General features: G+C 41.1%; 1 protein-coding gene across 3 annotated transcripts in view; it reads right to left on the bottom strand.

Moving 5' to 3' along the window:
- Positions 1 to 16,862, bottom strand: part of PHKG1 (phosphorylase kinase catalytic subunit gamma 1) — a 90,648-nt gene that overhangs the window by 58,913 nt on the left and 14,873 nt on the right. The gene's annotated exons all lie outside the window — the stretch shown is intronic.

The following is a 16,862-nucleotide window of genomic DNA, read 5'->3' as shown; positions in this document are numbered from 1 at the left end:
TGCTTAAAATTGCCTGCTCTATCTGAATCATGAAAGAAAAAAATGGTGTTTAGCATCCTTTTAACAGTGTTCTAGTGATGTGGGTAATCAGCTACAAATAACAATGTTATCTATTATTCAGAAAATAGATTTCCCATATCACATCAACCTCTTGACTATTAATCTGATTTATTAAAACTATAATAGTTGTAATGATTACTTTCTGCATGACATAATGTACAAAAATTATCAGGTAAGCATAATTTATGTTTTTCTTCTAAAACGGGAAGAGTCCACAGCTGCATTCATTACATTTTGGGAAACAATACCCAAACTATAGGGTACAAAAATGTGACCCCTTCGAAAGGCACCAAAGCCTGAAATTACCTACACCCTACAAAAAAACTTCTGAGCACAAAAGCCTCTGAGGAGCCAGCCCTGTGGCTCTCGACTCCCACAAAAGTACCCCCGACTTAAAGGACAAGAATCTCCCCCAAGAAAGAGAATATAGAACCCTCTAAGAGAAGCAAAGGACCATCCAACAAGGGCTCAGAATCAAAAGTTTGAACAAACCCAAGTTTGCCACAAGACCACTGCCCAGGAAGATGAACTTCCAAGAGGACAAGGACCAGAAAGATAAGGCCATACTCAGGAAAAACTTCACTATGATGACCAGAGGGACACCCTCATATTCCTGACATAGCACCATACCACACATGGTGCTCCAAAAAAACGTGAGATTCCCATTACCTTATAGACAAGTCAAACTGTCCGGCTAGACAAGCTAGACAAACATAGACAGGATAATTTGCCTAGCAGCCAAAAAAAGAGCACTTAAAAACAAGAACTCGCAATGACCAAAATCCAAGTAGCAAAGCTGACCCTAAGCCATTGTGGGACCTCATCCCATGAGAAGCGCCAAATACTCAGCAGCTCCTATCCAGGAAAATTCGGACTACAAGGAGCATCCCATCCCAGCAGCAGACGTCACAAGTAAAGAGATGGACATCAAGAGCCCCCCCCCCCCACCAAAGGGGAGAACAGACTCCATAAAAGAACACGGTCAACACTGCCTAAAGCAAATCGATCCCTGACCTTCACTCCAAGGTAACGGTCCCAGCCCAAAGGCTAGTTAAAGACCTAAGACAGGAAGTATCAAAACTCAGCCCCAATCTATGGGAGAAAAATGATAGACCTACGAGGAATCAAAACTCCAGAGTAGACACTGTTATACCACTTTAAAGTATTATGCTTGCAGCCATTTATTACCCTATCACAACACAACATCGACAACTTTATGATTTAGGTTTCACACTAATCTCTACCCACATATGCCCGCTGCTTTAGAATTACAAGCTCCCCTCTGTTTCAGATATGTTTTAACTACTATATTTGCAAATTGCTAAGCAGTCACGGCAATTAAGTGACACCTACATATTGTCCATATCTATGCTTAATCAGTTGGCATTTGACACATCTCTGTATTTCTGGCTTCTTGCATGTTGGACTTGGCTGGCACCTGCTGAGGTCCTTGATTCACATAGTTAAGCCCAACTTGTTTCGTCAGGCTTTAGTTATATTCCCCTGCTACAAGTAGTCTCCTTTGCCTTATTTTGACACATAAAGTTAGCTTTACCTTACAGCTTGGGATATTTGTCTAGTGTAGGCTGGTCCTGCACACTTGTGGTTCATGCCGCCTGCCATGTTTACACATAACCTCCTCCCCCCGCACCCCATAATGTACCTCCTAGTTTAGGAGTGCTAACTATGCGGCTTATCTACCCTATGCCGCACTTCTATTAATCCTAATACTACCCACAAATAGAGTTAAAGTTTTTGCTTCTATCAATCCTAATACTACCTACAAATAGAGTTAAAGTTTGTGCTTCTATCAATCCTAATTCTACCTACAAATAGAGTTAAAGTTTGTGCTCCTATCAATCCTAATACTACCTACAAATAGAGTTAAAGTTCTTGGACCCAAACTTATTGTTCCTTACTACACTATATTCTCCTAAATGCAACATACCCACATATTATATTATAATATCTATCTATAATACTTATAACTCTACCTATAACCAATATAAAAAATGAAAAATGAGGCTGGTTTGAGGCCCAAAAGTGGTCTCTCTTATTTTATATTAGCCTTCGGAAGTTGTTTTATTTTGCTTATGCTTGAGGTCCTGGAGAGGCCTCTGGAGTTCATTAGAAGGTTTACGTTTAAATTGGCAAATCACATCTGTAATCTAGCGTTGGTCACTAATGCTTGTTCTCCCTCCTAGATTGTTTGTATACACTCAACATTGTAATGTATTTGGCATGCTTTATAATGACAACCTGTGCATACTGTATTCTCTTCTTTTATTGTGATTTGCTTTTTGAAACCTCAATAAAAAATATTTAAAAAAAAAAAACAAAAAAAACTCCAGAGTAGAACTCTGACTGCTACTTAAAAACTGGCATGCTACCATGAGCCATGACAGGAACTTAGTGCTCAGGGCCCAGAACCCCTACACTGTTGCCTTCCATAAGGAAGGAACACTCCCAAGGGGAAGGAAGGATTCTGACCCATAGCATCCTAATACCAAAATCTAGCCCCATGATCCTGAGTACGCAAGAAAGGGAAAAGACCCTCTGATGCAAGAAAAACAAGGACCCACAGGCCTTCATGGATACTAAGGTACCTCTAGATCGAGGAGAGCAGTGCAAGCACCCATCCCCCACCCTAGGTGAGGAGAAGAGGAAGAAAATAAACGGTGAGACCCTTCGTCCCAAATTGATACGACAACTGGAAGTCTACCAGGAAGCATTAGATGCCCCTGAAGACAAGTAGGTACCCGTGAAAGAGACCTCAAACTTAAGCCAAACAGCTATTATCTCTCAAGTGACACGTGGGAGATCCAAACCCTAAGGTTAAACTGAACCGCCCAAGAGACATGGTCCTAAGCCAGAGTCCTCGAGAACAGGACCGATCGCAAGATCTAACCGCCTGAGGAACCCATAAGCAGCCTCCTATGGTTAGAGGTGCACCCAAGACTGAGCCTTCCACCATCTAAATACCCCAGATGTAGAGTACCAGCAACAGCCTCAAATCCAAAAGTCTAAAAAACTCCTGACCGGTCTAAGAAAAAAAGGCAACCACAACGAATCATAAGGTAATCCTTTGTAGACAGGCTTAACCACCTGATCTACACGCTGGTGTATATAAATGGTCATTTTCTTGACCCCAGAAAAGTAATGGTCTGTATCTGAACCCTGAACTCCTACTTGCAAGCCCAAAGGCTAGTTCTCCATAAGGTCGAATCACCCGAGAGTCTAAAGACCACGGTATGACGACAAGGGTCAGTTCCTAGATTAAGAAGACGACAGTCTCCAGAGATCTTCCCAGGATCAGACTCCCTAAAATCCTTTAACAGGAATAACCATGGGAGCCTTGCCACTCCTGGCAGAAAGGACGGGTGATCCACTCCCCTGCACTCCAAGCACTAGAGCAAATGAGACGCTGAGAAAAGGAAGGACGACATGCCTGCACTTCCAGACACAGATGACCCAACCCAAGACGGGAAGAAAAGGATACTCCACCACCCCCAAAAGGAATGTGATAAGGCTACAAGAGTCAACAACCGGAAGATACCGAAAGTGAAAACGTAAATCGTCCACCACCCGGAATACTAGACCTCCCAAGGGGTCATACACATCTCCAAACCCTAAAGGAATGTGAAACTACGGTTCCGAGTCCATAGGGACCTTTAGAAACCACGACAATGTCTTAAAAAGTTGGTCACGTATCCCAAACAAATTGAAGAAAAAGACCAATTAAAGTCGGAACTCACAACTTTCCTTCCAGATGCGTTGGATCTATGCACTAGGCTTCCATACTTCGAAGTAGGATCCAACCCCGGAGTCCATATCAATAGGCCAAAGTGACATTCAGAATCCGACAGGATAATCAGCACCACAAGGGTGACATGAACCCAAGGAACAGCAGATAGCGCCCGACCAGTACCTGCCTGGTACAAGAACACTCCAGATCTGTCCAAGAAAAATCGACCAGAAGATTTGATAATATAAACTAGAAACATAACTTCATTCTTAATCAAAAGTGTGCAACTTCCGAGGAAGTGCCCACGCGACCACAAAATCGCAAGTATCAGTTCCAGAGAAAGAACGTTCCCAAAACGGAAATTATCAGACGTGAGCTTATTAAAAACAAATCAAATACATCCTATCCAGATCAAATAAAAGTAAGGCAGCACCCGTGGGTGAATGCCCAAGGAGAATGGGTAAGCCAACAGGGCCAGCCGATCAGAGGCCCCATTCACCCAAGCTCAGAACTGGAACCGATACATAAAAAAAAGAAAGAAAAAAGGAGATTAGCTTCATCCCCAAACGTCTAACCCAGCTTGCCATCCGGCATCTAAGGCCGAGGATCCCTCAGCCCACTAGGACTGGAATCCTCCAGCACTGCCAAAACATGTCTTAGTTGGACACAAAGACGTGTAAGCCTATAACGGACGGCAAAATTATCCCTTGCCGGATCAATAGGCAACCGGGCCCCTGAAGCCTCAGAGGCCAACGCTTCCTCAGAAGGCCGACCTAAATCAGGCGATCCCACGCCCCCGACAGGCCCTGGTTGACAGAACATGGACAGTTCCTTAAAAATATTTCTCTTAGGACAACTAACGAGCAGACTCTCTCTGTCGCGATACAGTCAGAATACGGAAGTGGAAAACAACGTAACCACACCTGGTCACGAGGTGCACCATGCAAGTCACAAAAAGAGCGCGTAAATCTAAAGAGATTGCGCCAACTAATGATAAGGCCGTTATGTTCCGAAAAGCCATGAGCCTAAGAATTACTACACATTAGCAGATGGAACCACATAAACATGATTAAAGTCCCCCCTGTTCAATAACCCCCCTCAGGAGATATTAACCCATGATTCATTTTTTAAGATAAAAGGAGTCCCACTGGGACCCTACCTTCTTTCGTTAACATTACATTCACATATTGAAATAAAATGAAATGATCTTACCGGAATCTGCACTGTGTAACAGAACATTAACATTAAAGAAGCATTTCAAAAATGACCAGGCTGAGGATATCTTTATAGGAGATTCAGCTAAAGAGTCAAGAGTAAATTTAACTTTTGAAGAATGTTGTGATGTAGTGGACCTGGAGTCACTACAGAGGGAGAACTTTTGTGGTGACACAAATTCTGCCCACACCAATACCATTGGTCCCAGATTCAGAGGTGTATCCAAATTTTACCCCATTCAGTCTAGAGGACCCATCCTGGAAAAATTCCAGCGGAGAGTGGAGGAAGACTTAAACAAATTGGCATACACCTCTGGCTTTGGAACTAAAGGTAACCTTAGTGCAAAGGAAAGAAACGCACTTAAAGATTTGAGTGAAAATAAGAACTTGGTGCTGAGGGCAGCAGACAAGGGAGGATCTGTTGTTCTAATGGATAGGGAGTTTTTCACCAAAGAAGCCCTACGGCAACTAAATGATCCCAAACAATATACCATACTGGATTTTGATCCCACATCTAGGTTCCTAATGGAACTTTCACACCTGATTGATGATGGGAAGGAAGGGTTTTTTTTGGATGATGGCACTAGTGATTTTTTATATAATAGTAACCCCAGAATTCCTACCTTCAACCTTCTCCCCAAGGTACATAAGACCTTGGAGAATGTTGAAGGCAGGCCCATCGTCAGCGGGATAGGTTCAATGTTGGAACCATTATCCAGATGGTTAGATTCCCTTCTACAACCCCTAGTGGGGGAACTCCTTAGTCACCTGAGGGATACCAAACAACTCCTTACAGAGATAGAAATGATATCTTGGAAAGAGGGCTATGGCTGGCTATCAGTGGATGTTAAGTCACTATATTCATCAATTCCACATAGTTTAGGTTTGGAAGCCATAGCCTTCTTCCTAAGGAGATCTACTGAATACAGTGATGATTTCACTAGGTTTGTTGTCAGGGTCACCGAATTCCTCCTTACGCACAACTTTTTTGTGTTTGAACGCGTTTTTTATCTCCAGAGGTGTGGCACAGCCATGGGAGCAACATTTGCTCCCTCTTACGCCAACCTGTATATGGGTTGGTGGGAGCTGTGCCACATCTATGGGGATAAAAACAGACAAAGGGGCAAAATAGTTTATTATCGTCGATATATAGACGATCTGCTCTTTGTCTGGGATGGGAGTGTGGAGGAAGCAGAGAAATTTGCAGAGTATTTGAATGTTAACAATGCTGGTTTACAATTCACCCATGAGTTTGGATCTACTATCATCAATTTCTTGGATGTTACCCTTCATGGTGTGAAATCAGAACATGTAAAAGTTGAGCTCTACAGAAAACCAATAACTAGAAATACTCTCTTACATGCTCATAGCAGCCACCCAAAACAGGTATTTAAGTCAGTCTTGAAGGGCCAGTTCACCAGGGTTAAGAGGAATTGTACCCGGGATAGTGAACACTTCAAGCACGAAACTGAACTCGTTACTAAGTTTCAAGAGAGAGGGTACCCCAGACAGGATATATGTAGGGCCCGGGAGGAAGTAAGGGCCATAAAAAGGGCCACCCTACTCAGTGAGAAACAATCTGTATGTGACACTAAATCTGAACAGCTAACGTTTGTTACTCAGTTCAGTAGGCAATATTATCAGGTGTGCAATATTATACGTAAGCATATGACATTGCTGAAGGCTGATGATGAACTTGCACATATTGCCACACAAAAGGTGAGGTTTGCCTTCAGAAGAGGCAAAACCATAGGCAATTATGTAGCCCCCACACAATTGAAACAAGATGAAACAAATACATCCTCTTGGTTAAGGTATAAAGGGGTTTACAAGTGCAGTTTTAGTAGCTGCATAGCATGTGGACATGTAAAATTGGGCAATATATTTAGGAGTGCATACTCAGGTGAGACATTTGCACACAGGGCGCTCTTCAATTGTAGGTCCACATATGCAGTTTATCTCCTCAGCTGCGACACATGTGACATTCAATACACTGGTCAAACGTCTCGACAAGTCAGAACCAGGATAAGGGAACATATAAATGATATCAAGCAAGGCAAACTCACTACCCCCCTAGTGAACCACTTCAAGATAAAACATAACAAAGATCCAGGGACACTGTCATGGACAATTATTGAAGTGGTAAATACACACAATAGGGGAGGTGATAGGGAGAATTTGCTCCTCAAAAGGGAGGTGTTTTGGATACACAGGCTGCACACCAGGGTGCCCAACGGGCTTAATTCTGAATATGACCTAATTAACTTCTGGTGTTAGCCTGTGTATTCGTGATAAAACACCAAATGCTGATACATACGTACAAGTATATCTATGGATACATTTCTCCTTCCCCCTAAGTAACTAAACACGTGGGTAAGCAAATGAATAAGTATAGGAACACTATATAGATATATAACCCACCCTTGTCCAGTTTTCACAGCACACGGTTAGCTTATGCAGTTCTGGATGTTAGCAAACCTCATCCAATGCATCCTAGTATATAGATATTAGAGCAATATGGTTACATGCAAAAATGCTAACATGTATAAGCTGATGATAATAATTCTCTGGTGCCTCCAGTATTGTGTATATAGGTCTGTATTTTTATTTTTATTATTTATCTTTCTTTTTGCATTTTCTTTACTGCTTCACTCACATATACATGATAAGGAATGTTTTGTGAATGACATTATTAATATTACATTTATTTGGTTTGCTTATATGGTATAAAAAGTTTTGCACAAAGTGGATAGTATGGTTTTACATCCTAAATTAGGGCAGGTGTATAATATATAGGTGGAGGTGGGTGTCACCCACGTAGCATATGAGTTTTTAACCTATCACAGGTGATCTGTGTCTTTAAATAAGTAATCAGGCTTACACCCTTTAGCTACGATTACGGCATTTGCCGAAACATGTCAGCATCAGGGTACGTGGGGTACCGCCTTTCCACCTTTGCCCCAGAGGTTTAAAGCTTTTTCCGAAGTGTCTCCTGTTGTGTTTTATTACCTTAATAAAGGACTTTTTGCTTGTGAAACTACCCGGTGCCTCTCCTCGTTCTTGTTATTGCTGCCGACTGGATATGCTTTAAAGGCACGGGTACTCACATTTCCTGAGCAGCAGTGAATCACCCCTGTAAGACACAGTACTACGCTGGAACAACGGTCTCCCCTGGCCGTGGACTTTCCTCACCTGCGGATCCTTCCGCTCCCAGTTGTGACGTCGCACAGTTCCGGATTGACCGTACACACGCTGAGACGCTGTAGGGACCCACGCCGCGGCTCGACTTCCAGGCTACTACTGTGGATGCACAGAATTCTGAGAGAGGGGATCTGGAGCCAAGAAGGTTCAAGGTGGGTCCCCAGAATCAGCGTTACATCAGCGCATTGATTGCAGGTCATATGTATGCACACGGAACATTTGGGGGTCATTGTAATGTGATTTGAAGCAGGTGTCATATACTAGGGGTGTATTCTTACATAAGCAAGCAACTACAACAATACGCTTACAGGTGCTGCAAACTCTCTCTTGTTTATGTGACAGATAGTAGCCTCGCTTCTGACATGGACTTGAGTGAATAAAGGCAGGCAGTGAAACTTGTCAATGCTGATTGCCAAAGAGCTGTTAATATGAGTCGGGATGGTTTCGCAGAAAGACTCTCCCTGCATCTCTGGACCCTAACCTTCATCCATGCTCTCACTGAGAGGCTGACAGGATTACTTAAAACTCCAGTCCCATTTCGAAGAGTACTACCCTCCATAAGAGACTACCTTCAAACTTCTGACACTTCTCTGCCAACCTCCTGTGACGAAAAGCAAAGAATGACTGGGGGATGAGGGAAGTTGGGAAGGAATTTAAAGCCTTTGGCTGGGGTGTCTTTGCCTCCTCCTGGTGGCCAGGTTCTGAATTCTCAAAAGTAATGAATGCAGTTGTGGACTCTTCCTGTTTAAGAAGAAAACATGCTGCACTGTATAATGCAGAGTATGTATACATTGATAACATATATTCTACACTGTATATTGATGTTGAGGGTTCATACACACAAAAAAAACAGACCAGACTGCCCTGTATAATGATGATAGTGCCTATACACTGATGGTGAACACTACTACATAATGATGCCGAACATTTAAACACTGAAAATGAACACATTGCACTGTTTAATTATCTATACAGCAAAATAGGACATGTTGCGCTGGAATTATGGCCATATATAGCATTTAAAGATATGGACGTAGAATAGACAGCTAATAGATATGTGGTACTGCGCAATAATGACTTTAAATAGATACATCTTAAATAGATAGATAGATAGATAGATAGATAGATAGATAGATAGATATACCAGGCATTGTGCAGGAGAAGAAACTGCACTGATATCTTGCAGTATATCAAAAGTTGAAGGATTGTATTTTTATTATTATTATCATCAGGTATTTGTAGCGTGCCAACAGATTCAGCAGCGCTAGGATTATCTAGGATTGTAGGATTATCAGTGCTCCTACAAATGCCCATAAGCCCCACTAACTTTTATGAAGGCTGCTAAAGTTTTGCAGATAGCACAGGTGCTGTACAGTGAGACATTTCAGGCAGATTCTTCCAGCTTATCTGTACACCTTCCAGCTGATTTGCACAGGGACGCCCTTAGACAGTAGCCTAGTCTTTCTATTTTGTGCACCAGCCCTGTGTATACATCAAACCCAAATGCACATACATTTAGAGACTAACAGGGTTATAAAATACATCTATGTCTGTGTTAATCATATTGCTCCTGCAAAACTAACTTTATACCTCTGGTATCCTTGACTCACTGTATAAACCATCTATCTAACCCATACTAATTTATTCTGACAGTAGATTCTTCTGTACCTTTGCATCTAGGTTTGGTAAGGGTGGTGGTCAGGTATCTACTATTTCAACAGACAGACAAGTATTCCTACTGTATGTCCACTAAACTTTATATCAAATTTGATCTGAGGTGTGTGTAAGTTAATTGTTTAGTCCCCATAGACTGCTCTGTACAACATATGCTATCTGATATACAGCACAGAATATACATATTGAGGTCCGAGACTCAGTGTAACCACTTCTTAAAGGGACACTCAATTCAAAATTAAACTTGCATGATTCAGATATAACAGGCATTTTTTTTTTTTTATAGTCTTTATTTTCAACCAACAATATGTACATACAAAAAAAAAAGAAAGAAAAAGGTTTTTAGCCTTGTACATGGAACCACCAAACAAGAGTAAAGGAAGTACATAGCATATATAAATAATCCACATACATATTTAGTTAATCAGAGGCACATGTGTTTCCCATATAACAGGCAATTTTAAACAACTTTCCAATTTACTCCCATTAACAAAAAGTGCACAGTCTTTTTATATTTACACTTTTTGAGTCACCAGCTCCTACTGAGCATGCGCAAGAATTCACAGAATATGCATTTGTGATGGATGATGGCTGTCACATGATACAGAGTGAGTGGAAATAGACATAACTTTGCAATTTGCCAAAAAATATCTACTACTCATTTGAAGTTCAGACTTTGGGGTCGATTTATCAACCCCTTCGCCCCTCTATGGCTGCAGGTTCTCATATGGGAACCTGCAGTCTATATTCAACAAGGTAAAATGCATATTTAACAAAGGTAAAACTGTAGATTGAAATCACTATATAGTGGATACTAAATAATTATTGAATGTTACAAATAGCAAATAAGTAAACTTATATCAATCTAGCTTGTAACACAAGATAGAACCATTTAAAAGTGTTTACGATTACTTTTGTGTTAAATCACAGACGTTATTTAGGACTTTCACTTATAGTGATGAACATGCACTTATAGTGATGAACATTAAGTTGAACCCTCATTTCTCTTTGTATTTGTTATCAGCAACAATATTAACGATACCACTGTCCCTAAAACCAATTAGAAAGTGACATATATCTCAACTATGGATCTTTTAATCCTAGGTTGAAGGTTTAACCCCATACACAATTATACATACTAAAAAACACATTTAGCGCGCTGAAAATCACAACCACGCAATCACCCTGTGTTTTTAACTTATGTATGTTTGTGGAAATATATTTATTTAATTTCCTAATAAAAGTTATATTTTAAGTAATCAGTGCCTTCCACTTCCCAATATAATCTCTATTCCAATGGTTCTAATTCAAAACCACCCTTTTTTTAGGATTATGAGTGCTATATAGGTGTATACAACTATCAATCTTAGGATTGATTTTTTTTCTTTTTAGAACCAAGTACACAGCACCTATGCCCTGCAGACTGTTATATGATTCTGACTGAGCTCAGACCTCAATCTACCATAGATAGGGAATCCTAAATTCATCCTCCTAGTAGTGCCATTAGTACCTTTGTTTTTTTCTATGTTGAGTACATAATACTAGTCTAATACACAGCACATCCAACCTAACACATACCGAACTTCCGAATTTACAAATCGAATCCGAACCAAATACATCAGAATTTATTCTAATCCGAAACGAATACATTTGAATGTATCCGAAAACGAAAATTTGAAAAAATCCTGAATCGGTCTGAAATAAATTTTTCCGCCGTGCACAAGTCTACCTTCTACAATATTGCACCTTGTTCTCTCAATAAAAATGATTTTAAAAATATAAAAAGGGACATTAAACTAGTAAGTCCAACTACAGTAACATGGTTACTACTCACCATACTATTGTATTTCCTCCTGTACCTGCAACTGTCTTCAAAGTTGTCTTATTTTAATCCCTTACAATAATCAGTAAGTGAAGCGCTCTGGATCTTTACACTGGGTGCCGCCATCTTGGTGCTTATATTAACTTTTAGCCTGTGTAAAACCTGCAAAAGTGGAACACTTCCATTCTTTATTATTTGAGCTAAACAGAAGTGCAAGGTACAGTACAGCTGTCAAAAAGCCATATCTGTGAAAGTGAACTACTATCACAGGATGCAACAATAAGTGTACTACAAAATGGCGGCGCCCAAGGCTGGATTAGCCAACTAGGATACCCAGAGATTTTCCTGGGGCTGGAAAGCTACAATTTAAAGGAGTGATTGACTGATGCAATTGGGTTGTAGTGTGCCTATATAACAACAATCTGGTACTTTTATTTTTATTACAAAGTAATATAATTTAATTCTGAAAAAATATTTGAGGAAGGAATATCCCAGTAATCCCCTTTGAGAAAAATGGAACATGTGCATTCTACTGACTCAACAGAAAAAAGGGCTGCTTGTTATTCCCAGTCCGGCCCTGGCGGTGCCCAGTATAAAATGCAGAGCTTTAGCAGCTGAATTGTATCATGAGTTAAAATAAGAGAATGACTTTGAAGACAGTTTCAGGTACAGGAGGCAATGCAATAGCACGGTGAGTAGTAACCCTGCTATGGTAGTTGTACTGATTTCTTAAACTGAACTAAGCCATCACTATAGTATGAAGCAGGATCAGATGCACTGCAGAATCAGGGCAGGACTGAGAATAAAAAGTAGCCCCAAAAAAAATCTGAAGACCAGCCCTATTTTACGTTGAGTCTGTAGAATGCACACGCCCCATTTTTCTCAAGGGGATTACTGAGATTCTCCTTCCCCCAATATTTTTTTTTCGTCAGAATTAAATAATATTAGTTTAAATTGTGGTTATAAAGAAACCCTACAACCCAAATTCAACCATAATACCCTTTCATAGCGTGAAAATAATTATCCGTAGTGTGATCTGGAGAAGACACTCAAAAAAGTGTGTCACTGTCTCACAGTGAGACTTATCTAGACAATAGAAACCATTCAAAGAAGGGCTACTAAATGGTACATAGTCTAGAACAGTGATTTTCAAACACTGTGCCGCGGCACACTAGTGTGCCGTGAGAGATCATCAGGTGTGCCGCCGTCACAAAGGCAGACTGACAGGCTCATCAGGCAGATGGTATCATTTACTGGGGCAGCTACAGAAGTGTGTGGAGAATGTGCAGCAAAGTTCTGCTCACTTTGGGAGCGCATCAGCAGAGAGCCTCCGCCATAATGTAATAATGTAATAACTCTAGAGTGTACAGACCCTAATGCACATGACATAGCCTATAATTCACGCCCACCTGCCACTTTTGCTTGATTAAAATAGCCAATCCCATCTCTATTGGAAGTTCCTATTAGAGAGAGCGGTCTTGTTCGTCCGAAGTGGAGAGTCTGCTGAGTAACAGCCTGCTGCGGTGTGCATACAACCATCCACACGTGGGTGTGATCGCAGGAGGCCTCTGACCATCGGGAGCCAATACGGTACTGGGCTGGGGTCTTGTGCAAATATTGACCCATGATTTTTTTTTTGTGTTTCACAGTAGGAATAGTGTACCTTTCATCATAGGCCTTGTTGACTCCTCTCCAAATGTAGCGTTTATGGTTGTGGCCAAAAAGCTAAATTTTGGTCTCATCACTCCAAATGACTTTGTGCCAGAAGGTTTGAGGCTTGTCTCTGTGCTGTTTGGCATATTGTAAGCGGGATACTTTGTGGCATTTGCGTAGTAATGGCTTTCTTCTGGCGACTCAACCATGCAGTCCATCTTTCTTCAAGTGCATCTTGAAACAGCCACACCACATGTCCTGTATTTCGCCTGAAGTTATTTGTGGGTGTCAGAACATCCATGGCAGGATTGTATGCCTTTAAATTTATTCCTCCAATCAAACACACACACACCCTATATAACCACACCTCACAGAGAAGTCTATGCTTAGTATTTTGTTATTTTACTACTGAGTAACATAACTCCCTCTCTAAGCTCCTACAAACTACTACTAGCACGTAATACCCAAGATCTGTTACATTTTCTGACTTTGTCTCTTTCAGGTAATTTGTGTGTGCTGCCTCAGCTACTGGTTACCAGCTCTGCACAACTCTCTCCGCTTGTAATTAACACCTGCCTTCAGCAATCCAGCACTCAGCAGTCTGACCATCAGGACAAACTTCAAACTAAGGTACCCCACTCTGGTCTCCTTATCAGCGGTATTGACTTGCCTGTATAATCCTCCCTACAGCGGATCCATCTAACGGCTCCTGCCGTCTCCGCTTCAGTGACGTCACATGCCTCACTCTCTCACTCTGCTAGAGCTTCGGAAAAACTCCGCCCAGATTGCTTTTTGCAAAGACGGTGCAGCTACAGTGTTTGCACCGGAACATGACCTCAAGCGAACTGTAAGTTACTGCCCTACCCGGTTTGTCTTGCATACTATTAAGTCCTACTGTCAGTATATCTCTCAAACTGTATATATTGATCGTCTGCAATCATATTCAAGGAGTTACGTTACTTGTTATTACTGCTAAAGACTCCATTACTATATTTGACCACCTGGTCTCTGTATAAGCCTATTCATAAATATATTGGGCTCAACCATATAAATACACTATACCTCTTGATTGCACTTCCACTTAGTGTTATTCAAAAATTACATAGTGTATCAAACAAATTATTTTCTTTACTTAGTTTGAATCATATAAGCTGCATTCTTAACAATTGATTGTTTCACTTCCAAAGTCTAAGTGTCACATACCCAGGTAGTGTTACAGTGGGTTTGTCTTTGCATCCCGAACAATTTTCCTGGCAGTTGTGGCTGAAATTTTAGTTGGTCTACCTCAGTGTTTTTCAACCAGTGTGCCGTGAGAGATCCTCAGGTGTGCCACGGCAGACTGACAACAGTGTGACATATTTTTTAAACTTTGCTTGCTTTTTACTCCCAGTGCAGGGGATGTTTGTAGGAGGCATGGCATAACAGCACAATACATACAGTATGTGTGTGTTTGTGTGCATGTGGATATATATATGCTGTATTAGGCTACAATGTGTGATTTTTTTTAAATTTTGGGATGGTGGTGTGCCACAGGATTTTTTAATGTAAAAAAGTGTGCCACGGCAAAAAAAGGTTAAAAATCACTGGTCTACCTGACCGTGGTTTGGTTTCAACAGAACCCCTCATTTTCCACTTCTTTATTAGAGTTTGAACACTGCTGATTTGCATTCTCAATTCCTTGGATATCTTTTTATATCCCTTTCCGGTTTTATACAGTTCAACTACCTTTTCCCGCAGATCCTTTGACAATTCTTTTTCTTTCCCCATGACTCAGAATTCAGAAACGTCAGTGCAGCACTGGAGGAAACATGCAAGGGTCTGTCAGGAGTCCAGAAACTCATTGACCTTTTATACACACACACTAATTACAAGCAAACAGATCACAGGTGAGGATGGTTACCTTTAATAGCCATTCAAACCCCTTTGTGTCAACTTGTGTGCATGTTATCAGGCAAAAATCACCAGGGTATGTAAACTTTTGATCAGGGTCATTTGGGTAGTAAACACAGTTGATTGATAATAAATGGCTTCAGCCAAACACCAACCATGAGTGAAAGAAAAGTTTTTGTGTTATCATTCATATTCTCTGGAAAAATGGCCAAGAAATCATAAATTCTGGCAGGGTATGTAAACTTATGAGCACAACTGTGTGTATATATACAGGGAGTGCAGAATTATTAGGCAAGTTGTATTTTTGAGGATTAATTTTATTATTGAACAACAACCATGTTCTCAATGAACCCAAAAAACTCATTTATATCAAAGCTGAATAGTTTTGGAAGTAGTTTTTAGTTTGTTTTTAGTTATAGCTATTTTAGGGGGATATCTGTGTGTGCAGGTGACTATTACTGTGCATAATTATTAGGCAACTTAACAAAAAAAACAAATATATACCCATTTCAATTATTTATTTTTACCAGTGAAACCAATATAACATCTCAACATTCACAAATATACATTTCTGACATTCAAAAACAAAACAAAAACAAATCAGTGACCAATATAGCCACCTTTCTTTGCAAGGACACTCAAAAGCCTGCCATCCATGGATTCTGTCAGTGTTTTGATCTGTTCACCATCAACATTGCGTGCAGCAGCAACCACAGCCTCCCAGACACTGTTCAGAGTGGTGTACTGTTTTCCCTCCTTGTAAATCTCACATTTGATGATGGACCACAGGTTCTCAATGGGGTTCAGATCAGGTGAACAAGGAGGCCATGTCATTAGATTTTCTTCTTTTATACCCTTTCTTGCCAGCCACACTGTGGAGTACTTGGACGCGTGTGATGGAGCATTGTCCTGCATGAAAATCATGTTTTTCTTGAAGGATGCAGACTTCTTCCTGTACCACTGCTTGAAGAAGGTGTCTTCCAGAAACTGGCAGTAGGACTGGGAGTTGAGCTTGACTCCATCCTCAACCCGAAAGCCCCACAAGCTCATCTTTGATGATACCAGCCCAAACCAGTACTCCACCTCCACCTTGCTGGCGTCTGAGTCGGACTGGAGCTCTCTGCCCTTTACCAATCCAGCCACGGGCCCATCCATCTGGCCCATCAAGACTCACTCTCATTTCATCAGTCCATAAATCCTTCGAAAAATCAGTCTTGAGATATTTCTTGGCCCAGTCTTGACGTTTCAGCTTGTGTGTCTTGTTCAGTGGTGGTCGTCTTTCAGCCTTTCTTACCTTGGCCATGTCTCTGAGTATTGCACACCTTGTGCTTTTGGGCACTCCAGTGATGTTGCAGCTCTGAAATATGGCCAAACTGGTGGCAAGTGGCATCTTGGCAGCTGCACGCTTGACTTTTCTCAGTTCATGGGCAGTTATTTTGCGCCTTGGTTTTTCCACACGCTTCTTGCGACCCTGTTGACTATTTTGAATGAAACGCTTGATTGTTCAATGATCACGCTTCAGAAGCTTTGCAATTTTAAGAGTGCTGCATCCCTCTGCAAGATATCTCACTATTTTTGACTTTTCTGAGCCTGTCAAGTCCTT

The sequence above is a fragment of the Bombina bombina genome, chromosome 3 (genome assembly GCF_027579735.1).
Source record: "Bombina bombina isolate aBomBom1 chromosome 3, aBomBom1.pri, whole genome shotgun sequence".
Lineage (NCBI taxonomy): Eukaryota > Metazoa > Chordata > Amphibia > Anura > Bombinatoridae > Bombina > Bombina bombina.
This window is presented reverse-complemented; position numbering and strand designations above follow the sequence as displayed.